Source organism: Myxocyprinus asiaticus, chromosome 18 (assembly GCF_019703515.2).
Source record: "Myxocyprinus asiaticus isolate MX2 ecotype Aquarium Trade chromosome 18, UBuf_Myxa_2, whole genome shotgun sequence".
NCBI lineage: Eukaryota > Metazoa > Chordata > Actinopteri > Cypriniformes > Catostomidae > Myxocyprinus > Myxocyprinus asiaticus.
In genome coordinates this window covers 23,847,458-23,860,875 of record NC_059361.1, presented here as the reverse complement: position 1 = coordinate 23,860,875, position 13,418 = coordinate 23,847,458, and the positions used below count along the sequence as shown (strand labels likewise).

Here is a 13,418-nt window from a genome sequence, read left to right as displayed (position 1 = left end):
TTGCAGTTTAATGGGTTTCAATTTTGTCCTCAAGGTCCTGAGTGTTACTATTTTGTGTACACAGTGTATTATAGATGTATTATAGGAACTGAGGTTGAAATATCAAAATTCCCCCCAAAATACACACCTTTGGCAAAATTTATGCCGTTTGCATTAACACAGCCAAAATGATCGAAAAAATAAATAAATAAAAAAGACAAAAATGTTCACACAAGGGTTAAGAGAAAGCGGTTTAACACATCTAGGTTTCTCCCAGAGAACGCAGCTTATCTGGCCATGTAAACACATAAGCGGCATTCTCACAGGTTTTTGAAGAGTGCGCATGTGCGTGAACAGACTGGGGTAACACACATCATCGGATGGAGCTGAACAAGAAGTAAACAGCCAAAAGACTTCAACATTTACGGAAGTACAGTCGAGAAAGCACATACACAATAATTTATACTCATTTATAAACACCACTGTAATGCGCTCGTACATCGGGGGAATACCTGTGTTTTATTTAAGAGAGAAAACCCCACAATTGCTGCCCAATTCCGCTGCAGGTCACAACAGATAGTTAAGGAAACAAACACAGCAACCACTGTGGAATATACTGTTTGTAAATAAAGTGAAGCAACAGAGTGTAAAATAGCTAAATCTTTCTCAGATGCCGTGTTTGTTATTTACACAAGCGTCGCGGGGATATTACGTTGCTATGGAGAATGCTGCTTTCTCATAAAGCCGCATGTATACATGAGTTAAGAGTAATCCACTTATACAGTACATGTAAACAGGAACGCAGTTTTCTCTCAATAAGCCGCGTTCTCGCAATAGGCTTCTTTCTGGTGATTCACTCACCCCATGCCATCTCAGATGTGTATGACTTTCTTTCTTCTGATGAACAAAACTGAAGATTTTTAGAAGAATATTTCAGTTCTGTAGGTCTATACAATGCAATGGTGACCAGAACTTTGAAGCTGCAAAAATCACATAAAAGCAGCATAAAAGTAGTCCACATGACTCCAGTGGTTAAGTCCATGCCTTCAGAAGCAATATGATAAGTGTGGATAAGAAACTGATCAATATTTAGGTCCTTTTTTAAACTACAGTCTCCACTTTCACTTTCACATTCTGAAAGTGGAGATTTATAGTGATAAAAGGATTGAAATATTGATCTATTTCTCACCAAAGTGATAGCATCGCTCCTGAAGACATATTAAACCACTGGAGTCGTACGGATTAGTTTTATGTTGCCTTTTTGTGATTTTTAGAGTTTCATAGGTCTGGTCACCATTCACTTGCATTATCTTTTTTTTAATTATTATTATTATTTTAACTATGCCTTTAATAGTTTGAGATCGTGTGAAGTTCGGCAACATAAGCTATGTCTTGAACTAACATTTGTAAAGGTTTCGAGAGCTGCAGCAGTTTCTGTAAATTTCAGAAGTTCACAGAACTCAAAAAAGTAAAACTGTAAGCCAAGAGAGTCGTTACATGAATCAAAACAACAACAATAAAATCAAAACTTAGTTTAAAGTTTATTATTGCTGGTAGGTTGGAGATTGAAACTAATGGTTTGGTTTAAAGGTGACCTAGTAAAATCAATCAGTCTGACAAAAGAATCAAACGAGGCTCAATGTAGTGATTCATTGACAGGGATTTGAATGCTTTGTTGACGAGAGAACCGGATGGTATGCCCTGTTGATTTTTCATTAACTATCAGTTAGCTCGTGATGGTACTCCCGATTGTCCTGTAAAAACAGGGGCAGGCGGGTGTTTTTTCCTTTCGCGTTGAAAGTAAAAAAAGGAGGGTACGAGCAGACGCTTCTGGAGAGCGGAAAGTACGTACTGCATGAGCTGTTTGCCTTTAAGATTAATAACGACTTTATTACAATCAAGTTTACATCTATTTCTTCACACGGGATTTAGTCGCTTGGACAAACTACTCCACAGGTAGGAACCCCATTGTGGATAAATTAATGAGAATGTTCCCTGATGTTGAAATAATAATAATAATAATAAATAAATAAATAAATAAATAAATAAATAATAGTAATGGATGATTGGGTGATCTTAGCTGATTTAAGATGGTCTTAGCTTTTTTTTTTTTTAACCTTAGTTTTTTCTGCGGGGTTATTACTGGGAGAGTATCTTTTATAAACTTTTTAAATCATAAATGTATTTATTAAAGTATGTTTTGAGTACATGTCCACGACAACTTTACTTTTGATCATTTGCAAACATTCGCAAAGATTCGGTACTGTCCATATTTTAACATGAGACAGCTGGCTTTATTTGGAATCGTTTATCATTACTGTGCTGGTGCACAGGGGAGTTTTGCGCCACTCTGGGATATTCCCGATATTCCCCACCTATTAAAACAGTCAAGCAGAGGTTGTCATGTCAACAGAGGGGTTTGTTGACTGATATAGGGAGGGTCTGCCTCCCTGTTCTTGAGGAGAAAGTGAAAAAGAAACCATAGATTGGGTTCTAGTGTGATGATGACTGTAAGGATTGCTGTACATTGTTCATGTTAAGTTCTTGAAGGAACTAGCTTGTGAATTGTGAACATAATTCAGCCTTTCAATATTGCACAATTCTTCAAATGGTTTAACCAGAATCGAAGATAGTTGTCTCATACTCTTAAAGGGATAGTTCACCCAAAAATGAAAAATCTCTCCTCATTTACTCACCCTCATACCATCCCATATGTGTATAACTTTCTTTCATCTGCTTAACAAAAACGAAGATTTTTAGAAGAATATTTCAGCTCTGAAGGTCCATACAATGCAAGTGAATGGTGGCCAAAACTTTGAAGCTCTAAAAATCACATAAAGGTAGTTAAAAAGTAATCCATATGACTCCAGTGGTTTAATCCATGTCTTCAGAAGTGATATGATAGGTGTGGGTGAGAAATAGATAAATATTTAAGTCCTTTTGTACTATAAATCTCTACTTCACATTCTTCTTTTGTATTTGGTGATTTGCAGTTTTTGTGCATATCACCACTTACTGGGCAGGGAGAATTTATAATAAAAAAGGACTTAAATATTGATCTGTTTCTCTCCCACACTTATCATATCTCTTCAGAAGACATGGATTAAACCAGTGGAGTTATGGATTACTTTTATGCTTCCTTTATGTGCTTTTTGGAGCTCCAAAGTTCTGGCCACCATTCACTTGCATTAAGCTGAGATATTCTGTGTTCTGCAGCAGAAAGAAAGTCATACACATCTGGGAAGGCATGAGGGTGTGTAAATGATAAGAGAAATTTCATTTTGGGTGAACTATCGCTTTTAATACATTTGAATGTCACTCACTGATTAAAATAAGAAGCCCGTCTTAATTTTCTCTTCCTAATATTTGTTAAACCCCTATGACGTTCTTTCTTCCATAGAATGCAAAAGGAGATGTTATGCAGAATGACAGCTTCAGTCACTATTTGCTTTCATTCAGTGGAGAAATGATGCAATGAAAGTGAATGGTGACTCACATTAAGATACTGCCTAACATCTCCTTTTGAGTTCCATGGAAGAAAGTCACATGGGTTTCGAAAAACATAACGTTGTATAATTGATAACTGAATTTTCCTTTTTGACTGAACTATCCCACAAGGTCATCCTGCAGGGTCATCAGTGGAATTGTAAGATGTTTGCTCTTAGAGTTTTGGCCTCTGTGAGTATTTAGAACTTTGACAGAATTTGAAATAGCTTCAGCTGACAGACTATGCCACACTGTTACATTGTTATCTGTTATACAGAAACATTCCAGAACGTCCGTGATTGCCTTTTTTCTGACCATGTTTCTGTCCTCTTTATCGCTCAGCATGTATTTCACAGACAGAGAATGGTTTTGAGATGGTTTACTTTAAAAGAATGGATTGTTAACAATTAACTATAACTATCAACTGCTTACTGATATTAGAAATGTAGTCATGAACAAAGTCAGCATAAAATTCAGCTCTATCCCTCTGACTTCATAGACTACGGTGGCTCTGAGGTGTTTGCTCAGTGAGCCTATCCTCATATAACAGAAACCCTCTATGGACACATTGGAGAAAGAATCACCATTGGCTAGTACATTTTTAAATGATGTCATGAAATTGCATTTATAGTAATGATACAAGCTGTTGTCACTGTTTGAAATTTCATACATATTTTAACACAAAATATTCAGGTTGGAACCTAAAATGTGTTTATATAATTCCATATATAATATTTAAGTGCTACTAAATCAAATGTAATATGTAAACAACAACAACAACAAAAACATTAGGTTTATGGCACAGGGCTTTGCACAGGTTAGACACTAAGAGCCTATTTGTTGTTTCTTAAAGTTAAAATATTTCATAATATATTATTGCCCCTTTAAATATTTATATATTTAGACATTTATTACACTTACTACATTAATACATTTTGTTACATGTTTGTTCATATGCATAATTTGTACGATTTATAAGTATTTACATTGAGTTTATATGTATAATTGATATGGATAAGTGCTAAAATTCTGCCAGTTCCTTGAGGAAGAGAGAAGAGAACGAGAGAGAAGTTGCACGATTGTTTTTACCTCATCCGTGCAATATGTGATTAAAATGATTTTTTCTTTTTACTTTTTGATCAACAATTGACTGTAAATAACAGAAAGGATATTAAAAGAGACAAATATTTATTGTACAAGTTCTGAAATTCAAATCTACAGGCTCTCAAGTTTTGCAGCACTTTTGACTTCCATCCAACAGGCACGTTACTGGTCTGTAGCCATGACGTAAAACAGAGAATGTTGTGAAAACAGTCCATGGAAAAGTTTAAGCAAAATCATAGTTGACATTGTTAAATCCAATGCAGATTTAACTATGGCATATCACAGCTCAATTAAAGTGATGGTGACACCATGACAACTCAGGACCCACTGCAGCCAAATAAATTTCCAGTAAATTTCCTTTGAGTGCGCGCTCATGAGACACAACATGCAGTGAAAGGATCTTGGGTTTCCTAAACTTCTTCTCCGCCATGGCACAACTCAATCACTGGTGAGTGAAATCTGAATATTGACTATCCAGTGGCTAATAACAGACATGTTTTTATCACATAGTGCAAATTTTGGTCGCATATGCGAGTGATTTACTCGCAATGTAAGGCTGAACAGTCGCAGTGATTGAAGAAGGGCAATAGTGTTTATGTGTACAGTGATCTGCTGATTTGTGTTAAATGTCTTTTTCATATCCCACTTTAATATGCAAAGACAACTATAAGCAAGCCTATAAGTAGGTTGATTACATATAAAAGATAGCGGCATGTAGCGCTGTGGCTGTTTGTTTGAGCGACTTGTTTAGCCCTACACATCAAGATTGGCTCGACCAATGGCGAGAGTTTGGGGCAGGACTATCTGTTCGTACAACCAATGGAAGATGGCTGGGAGTTTCCTGGAATCTGTTTGAAAACAATTATTATTTTTGCAATTCTTTTTAGAGATGCAAAAAATACACACTGCAGCTTTAATGGACAAATAAATGCATCCATAGAATTTATTACTGAAAATACATTGATTTGGTTAAATGTTTAATTGAGCATACAGTGCATCCGGAAAGTATTCACAGCGCTTCACTTTTTCCACATTTTGTTATGTTACAGCCTTATTCCAAAATGGATTAAATTAATTATTTTCCTCAAAATTCTACAAACAATACCCCATAATGACAACGTGAAAGAAGTTTGTTTGAAATCTTTGCAAATTTATTAAAAATAAAATCACATACATAAGTATTCACAGCCTTTGCTCAATACTTTGTTGAAGCACCTTTGGCACCAATTACAGCCTCAAGTATTTTTTGAGTATGATGCTACAAGCTTGGCACACCTATTTTTGGGCAGTTTCTCCCATTCTTCTTTGCAGGACCTCTCAAGCTCCATCAGGTTGGATGGGGAGCGTCGGTGCACAGCCATTTTCAGATCTCTCCAGAGATGTTCAGTCGGGTTCAAGTCTGGGCTCTGGCTGGGCCACTCAAGGACATTCACAGAGTTGTCCCGTAGCCACTCCTTTGTTATCATGGCTGTGTGCTTAGGGTCGTTGTCCTGTTGGAAGATAAATCGTCGCCCCAGTCTGAGGTCCAGAGCGCTCTGGAGCAGGTTTTCGTCAATGATGTCTCTGTACATTGCTGCATTCATCTTTCCCTCAATTCTGACTAGTCTCCCAGTTCCTGCTGCTGAAAAACATCCCCACAGCATGATGCTGCCACCACCATGCTTCACTGTAGGGATGGTATTGGCCAGGTGATGAGCGGTGCCTGGTTTCCTCCAGACATGATGCTTGCCATTCAGGCCAAAGAGTTCAATCTTTGTTTCTCATGGTCTGAGAGTCCTTCAGGTGCCTTTTGGCAAACTCCAGGCGGGCTGTCATGTGCCTTTTACTGAGGAGTGGCTTCCGTCTGGCCGCTCTTCCATACAGGCCTGATTGGTGGAGTGCTGCAGAGATGGTTGTTCTTCTGGAAGGTTCTCCTCTCTCCACAGAGAAATGCTGGAGCTCTATCAGAGTGACCATCAGGTTCTTGGTCACCTCCCTGACTAAGGCCCTTCTCCCCCGATCGCTCAGTTTGGCCGGGCGGCCAGCTCTAGGAAGAGTCCTGGTGGTTCCAAACTTCTCCCATTTACGGATGATGGAGGCCATTGTGCTCATTGGGACCTTCAATGCTGCAGAAATTTTTCTGTACCCTTCCCCAGATCTGTGCCTCGATACAATCCTGTCTTGGCGGTCTACAGACAATTCCTTGGACTTCATGGCTTGGTTTGTGCTCTGACATGCACTGTTAACTGTGGGACCTTATATAGACAGGTGTGTGCCTTTCCAAATCATGTCCAATCAACTGAATTTATCACAGGTGGATTCCAATCAAGTTGTAGAAACATCTCAAGGATGATCAGTGGAAACAGGATGCACCTGTGCTCAATTTTGAGTGTCATGGCAAAGGCTGTGAATACTTATGTACGTGATTTTTTTCATTTTTTTATTTTTAATAAATTTGCAAAGATTTCAAACAAACTTCTTTCACGTTGTCATTATGGGGTTTTGTTTGTAGAATTTTGAGGAAAATAATGAATTTAATCCATTTTGGAATAAGGCTGTAACATAACAAAATGTGGAAAAAGTGAAGCGCTGTGAATACTTTCCGGATGCACTGTATAGCTGACTCAACTTGTGGGAAAAATAAACGGAAATCAGCAAGCAGATCAAACAGACCAGAAGGAAGTGATGTGTCTCTGGGGATGGGATCTTTGTACAGCATGTTACGGTCACCTACACATGCACACACACACACACACTTACACATAGCTAAACTACAAGAGCTATATGTTTCCCTTGATGTTATAGGAAACACTTTGTCAAGGCTGCAATAAATAATGCCTGTGCCATTAAACTGTCTTTAATTTAATGTACAACCTCATAGTCCTGAACTGTGGACTTGTGTTACTTGTCAATGTTTTTGGCAGCTGTTCCAGCAGGTCTTCTCTTTGACCCGAGTCTAGTAGTGGTCAGCAGAAAGCAAACAGCAGTGGGGGGAAAGCAAGAGCATGTCACGTTACATGTAGATACAGTATCTTTGGCCAGAGCCATGTTTTGCTGTCCGAAACTCTGAAAGTAGAGATTTCTTTTTATTATTCTTTCAGTTTGTTCTTCTCACACTTTCTCTTGTCCTCTCCAGTCTTTGTTGACTCTGTCACACATGTACCCACTGCTTGCTTTTTATCTCTATTCCAGTCCAACAAATTCCATACTCTAACACTTTAATGTTTAGCACTTAATATGCTAAAGATATCGGAAAAACATTTAGGAGTGGCTCATCCTTACCTTTATTGAAAATGTTATGGTTATGTTGGAGAACATGCACCCTTATCTAAAGGTATTGATCACATTTGCAAACAGTAATGTGCAGTTATCACTTTTGCAAAGGCTGATCAAGTTAAATCAATGATAGTGTTCAAGCATTTCAAAGCAAGCTATCAAAGCTGTCCTGTAAGGAATAATAGATGACGGACCATTGAATTATTGAAAAATAATGCACACCCCACGGTGATAATGTGGCCACGACGTGAAGCGGACAACGCAAAGCAGCCGTTACACCTCGGGTGTGTATTATTTTTCAATAATCCAATGGGCCAGAGTCAATAATTCTGCTTATACCACAGTAGACGAAAGAACGAGAGAGAGGGAGCGCAAGGGTGCTTTTCAACTGAAATTGATATAAATGTAGGATATTATAGACATTGTTGTCATCTTTATTCAATGAACTTATCAAGTGTTTTATTTTGTTATTTTGCTGTGGTAGCCTGTATGACTCTTTTAAATAATTTGGCGAAGTGATATGGAACCATAAAGACCTGGAACTACTTCATAGCCGTGTGTTAACTGGAAAATAATAGCTCACATTAGAACATCTGTCAACCAATCAGAATCAAGCATTCAACAGACCTGTGGTATTAAGTTAATTTATGTGATAGAAGTCCTCTAAATAAAGCATGCTTGGCAAACGAAGCCTTGTACTAAAAATACTACTTGCGGCGTTGTTTTAAAATTGATTCAGAAAATAAAGAATGTCACGTCCAAACCACACCCATGAGTAGTTTTAATCAGTCACCAATGATCTTCGACTATCTGAGTTTTCCTGGGTCACAAATTTCAAGGATGCACGCATGAACAGGAGAAATATCTCCAAATGAACACCTTAGCAAAAACAAAATGTCAGTGCATTTTGTTATAATTTTTAGGTGAACTGAAAGAAGCCTGTTTGCCCAGTAAGTTTAAATAAGACTTTAATGAACTAATTTATACACAACATTTATGTATCCAGGTTAGTACATTGAGATATAAATAGCCCTCCATTATAAGTGCATTATTGTAAATTCAATTTTTGTTTATTTTTACAAATTGAAGGATGAGTCAAAACAATTTTCGGTGGTAATGGACAGTGTGTTACAGATGGACCTTGACTAGCATTGAACAGATACAACTGTAAATAATTGAACGAATACAGTTGTAACTTGCATTACATGAACATTCCTTTAAGCTCATATTGTAGGGCATACCATATATAGAATGCAGAAAATATTACTTATTTGTGCAGTTTCATCTGGGCTTTATCTGTTTCCCATTTCTGGAACATTAAAACAGAATAAGGGCAGTCCAACTGGAATTGCCTTAATAACAAGGTTGGGTAAGTTACAAAAAAAGTAATCCATTACAAATAACTATATACTGTACTTCTTTGTACAAATTGTAATCAGATTACTTGTATTACTTTATTGAAAAAATAATCACATTACTAAAAATTAATGTTTTAAATGTATTCTACATAATATTATTAGAAATATGTGTAACCCATGTAATGTACTCAAAGGTAATTAACACTACATTTTGACTAAACATTTATTCAATTACAGTAACCAATTACTTTATCAGATTACACCCAACACTGCTTTTAAATAAAACATTCAATAAAATGTTTTGAAAGTGTCATGAAAGTGACTAGAGCCATCTTTACACTGCAAAGGTGGCACATAATCTGCTCCTGAATTGGCATAAATGCATTTACCTGCATTTAAATGCATTTAAATTGCAATTGCATAAATAATGTTATATTACATTTTATTTATGTTTGACATATAAAATAATCAATATAGAAATATGAAATGAATGAAAATATGAAATTATACATTTAATTATGAAACTAAATAATGGGAAATATGCTCTATCATGACAACAACTAAGTTTAAGGCTGCTCTGATGCTCCATTTCATTTACACAGAACCAAAGCAGCTTCAGAACTGCCTTTGATAATAGGGGCTGAGGTGGGTCAGAGCAGCCATAATTTAGTCTTGCTTTTCTGCAGAATTGATTCTATTTTTAAACAGAATGTTGAGCAGGCACAGAGCAGGATTAACTCAGCTGTATAAAGTAGACTTATGGAGTAAAAATGCAGTGATGTTTGCAGGTTCTGCAATTAGAGATGAACCTTAATGGTTAGTTAAAGAATGGACTGTCCATGACCATGCTACACAGTTCACATGAAATATAGTATCCAACATCTGAACTTATTGAACTGACACTTTCATTATAGTCAAGAACAAGCAAACAAAAAGGGAACATAATAATAGTTGTAATATTTCTTGAAATCTTTTTATCTCACACATTAACAGATATAAGGAATGTTGGCAGCAACGTCCCTATTGTTTTCGAGGGATAGAGAGGGAGGAAGTGTTTATTGGTACAGATGTACAGGGTGACAGAGAGAAGCGATGAGACCATATCAGCCTGATGAGCTTCTTCCTTCCAAAAAAACTGCCAAATACACTCAGGGAATCCCTGAGTGCTGCCAGAAAGTTATAAAAACACATCAGAATCTTTGAATGATGTGTCTTTGTTATTTTTGTATGAGTAGAGCTTTTAAAACATTTATTTCTATTTTTGAATATTGATAAAATAGGTGGTGGGTTGTGTATTGTAATAGGCCATGTGAATTAGCAATCAACTAATCAAGCACCAATCAAATCAATCGAGCATCAATGGAGTTAGCTTTTTTTGCGTCTTAAATCTAAACATTCCATACTTCAAACTCACTCATTTTGAAATAAGTCTCACACAAAGGATTCTTTTCATCAACAGATGTTTCAACAGTCCAAAAATAAAGACTTTTATCTACAGTCTTGAGAAATTAACTGCTCATAGAAATCTGATTGCAGTGCAGCCTGTCTATTGGTCTGATCACACATGGAGTGACAGCATTATTTGCTGCAGCCTGGTCTGTCATAAGCATTGGAGGCCAATGGCCTTGTGCCCTTCCTTGTGCAAAAAGGTCTGAATGATGACCTTACCACTACAGGAACAGAGTCAGTTTCACTGGAATAAAAATATCCCACACCACCATTTGTTTTTGTTCCATATGCCCTAATGTGCTTTTATGTCTGACTTTGAAATTAAACATATGAAACAGAATAGAGATTTTGAGTAATATGTGCAATACAATTGTAGGAAATGTTTGGTCATGTTCCCTCTGACCTGCTCTGATTATATATGTCTGTTTTGGCCTGAAGCTTCCTGATAAAAGGGCAGTTTGGACAATGAATAAACAGTGCAGCTTGATTCCACTTCAAAATGACCTTCCAACATGTTCCTGTAATAGCTGTGTGTGTGTGTATTCATTTTTAAGTGGTATTGGTTTCAAATACAGTTTTAATGTTGATTGTGTGTGTTGGAAATAGCATACTATCATAATACTTCGGCAGTATGCATGCATTTGCTAAAATGTGCAGTTTAGGCTACAACAGAGCATACTGCCAGGAATACTGTACCCCACAACCTAATGTGTGCAACGTGACTTTCCATTCACAGTGTGACAAATTAACCAAAAAAATTTCCTTGACCCGTTACCCATTATTTGATCAGACTGCCAAGAGTTGAGACATTTTTGCACAAAATGGATAAAAAAAAAACTCCAATGTAACCATTTATTTCCAAGATGATAACTGGTCACCCCTCACTGAATTAAGCATGCAATGTAATGTAATGAGTTCATGTGACATTTTAACGTAGTGAGCTTATGTGATGGCAATGTAGAATACTTCTGTTTGAAATGTTTTTTTAATTTTTTTATATTAAGCAGTATACAGTATACTATTCTAGTACACTACAGTTCTCTCTGAATATCTCTTATCCAGTGTATTTTCAGCATTTAGTTAATTTCTGTTGCAGAATAATTGAAGCACACCCTCAGGACACCCTCTGCGTGTCAATGTTCCAATGATTAAATAATTTGTTCATACACTCGCACTGAAATTTATATACAAGTTTAGAAGTCCTCCTCTCTATATTTGTTAGCATTTTTTCATCAGCTGTTTGGTGCATGTTAATGGGTGAAGGCATCTGCTCATTTTTTGGCAGCACTTCATGTGTTAAAGATTATACATCCATATTTATATATGGTGCTGTGGAACATTTAGGCATTATAGTTTATGGTAACGATTAATGTTCAAATAGAGTTAAAAGAATATTCCAGGTTCGATACAAGTTAAGCTCAATCGACAGCATTTGTGGCATAATATTGATTACCACAAAAATTTATTTTGACTTGTCCCTCCTTTTCTAAAAAAAAAAAAAAGCTAAAATCTGGGTTCCAGGTGAGGCACTTACAATGGAAGTCAATGGGACAAATCCGAAAACGTTAAAATACTGTCTGTTTCAAATGTATAGCCAGAAGACACAAACAAGATGTGTGTTAACATGATTTTAGTGTGATACAATTGATTACTAACCTTTTCTGTGTAAAGTTATATACAATTTTACAACTTTGTTGCCATGACAAAGTAATGTCAACCAACCCTAAAACCCTAAAATGACTGTAAAAATGACAATTTAAACAAGTCTTTAAACCCTCCAAAAATTGGCCCCATTCACTTCCATTGTAAGTGTAACTTTGTAACTTTGATTTTTGAAAATGACAGACAAGTCAAAATTATTTTTTGTGGTAATCAACATTACGCCACAAATGCAGTTTATTGATCTTAACTTTTTGCCAATTGTATTGAACCCAGAATATTCCTATAAATATTACAGTTTCATAAGTATGATCTGCTCTTAACAGTCTGGCCTTCACTTCCACACTGCCTGCTGTTATTCCCCTATTCACTCACTGTGTAGAGCTGAAGACTGTACATGAAAGGCCTTGTTCAGTGCTGTATTCATGCTACAGAAAAAAAAAAAAAAACAGAACAAAAATCAAGCACAGTTTGGTTACCGACATACACTTACTGTAATAAAAAATTCAATATAGTCAAATCAACAAATAAGTGATGAATAAATGAATTAAAGAAAGCATTGAAAATAGCTGTGGATTATCATAATGTGTTGATTTTAAATGTTTTAATTTTGCTAATAGAATGTGAACTATTTGTGATACATATAAATGTATTTATTATTATTTACAATGGGAGGCCTTGTTACCATTCTCTCTCTGTTCTGTGTTTATTGGGGTATTAATAGAGTAGTGCTTTAATCACCATAGACATTGAAGGTGATGTTAGAATCTTGAGTCTGTGCATGTCAGACATGCTGCATTATTTTTTCAGATTGTCCGGTGGAGGGCAATGTTTGCTCATAATCCATTGGTCTGATTGTGTTTCTAGCTTTGCCTTTGTGGTTACTGCCATTAGAGCAAGTGGTCATGACTCATGAGCCTCATGTTTGTCTAATTCTCTAATTTCGTCTAAAATGAGATTTTAGACCAAATGATATATATTTTCTAACTGTCTAATTTAGACCTTTTGAGCTTTTTGTGTCCATCTCTTTGTTGCATTCTAATATATTGTATTGTCTATTTGAGATTAATAATGGACAATCTATTTTATTAGGACTAATGTTTAATGTTTTTTTTTTTTTTTGTCTCC

At 36.2% G+C, this 13,418-nt stretch overlaps 1 protein-coding gene across 1 annotated transcript in view; it reads left to right on the top strand.

Annotated features, from left to right (window-relative positions):
* The first annotated feature begins 1,798 nt into the window (after positions 1-1,798).
* LOC127455951 (rho family-interacting cell polarization regulator 1-like) overlaps positions 1,799-13,418 on the top strand; it is a 137,043-nt gene continuing 125,423 nt past the window's right edge. The window contains exon 1 of the mRNA XM_051724157.1: positions 1,799-1,935. The gene's annotated coding sequence lies outside the window, so the exon portion shown is untranslated. The remainder of the gene's footprint in view (positions 1,936-13,418) is intronic.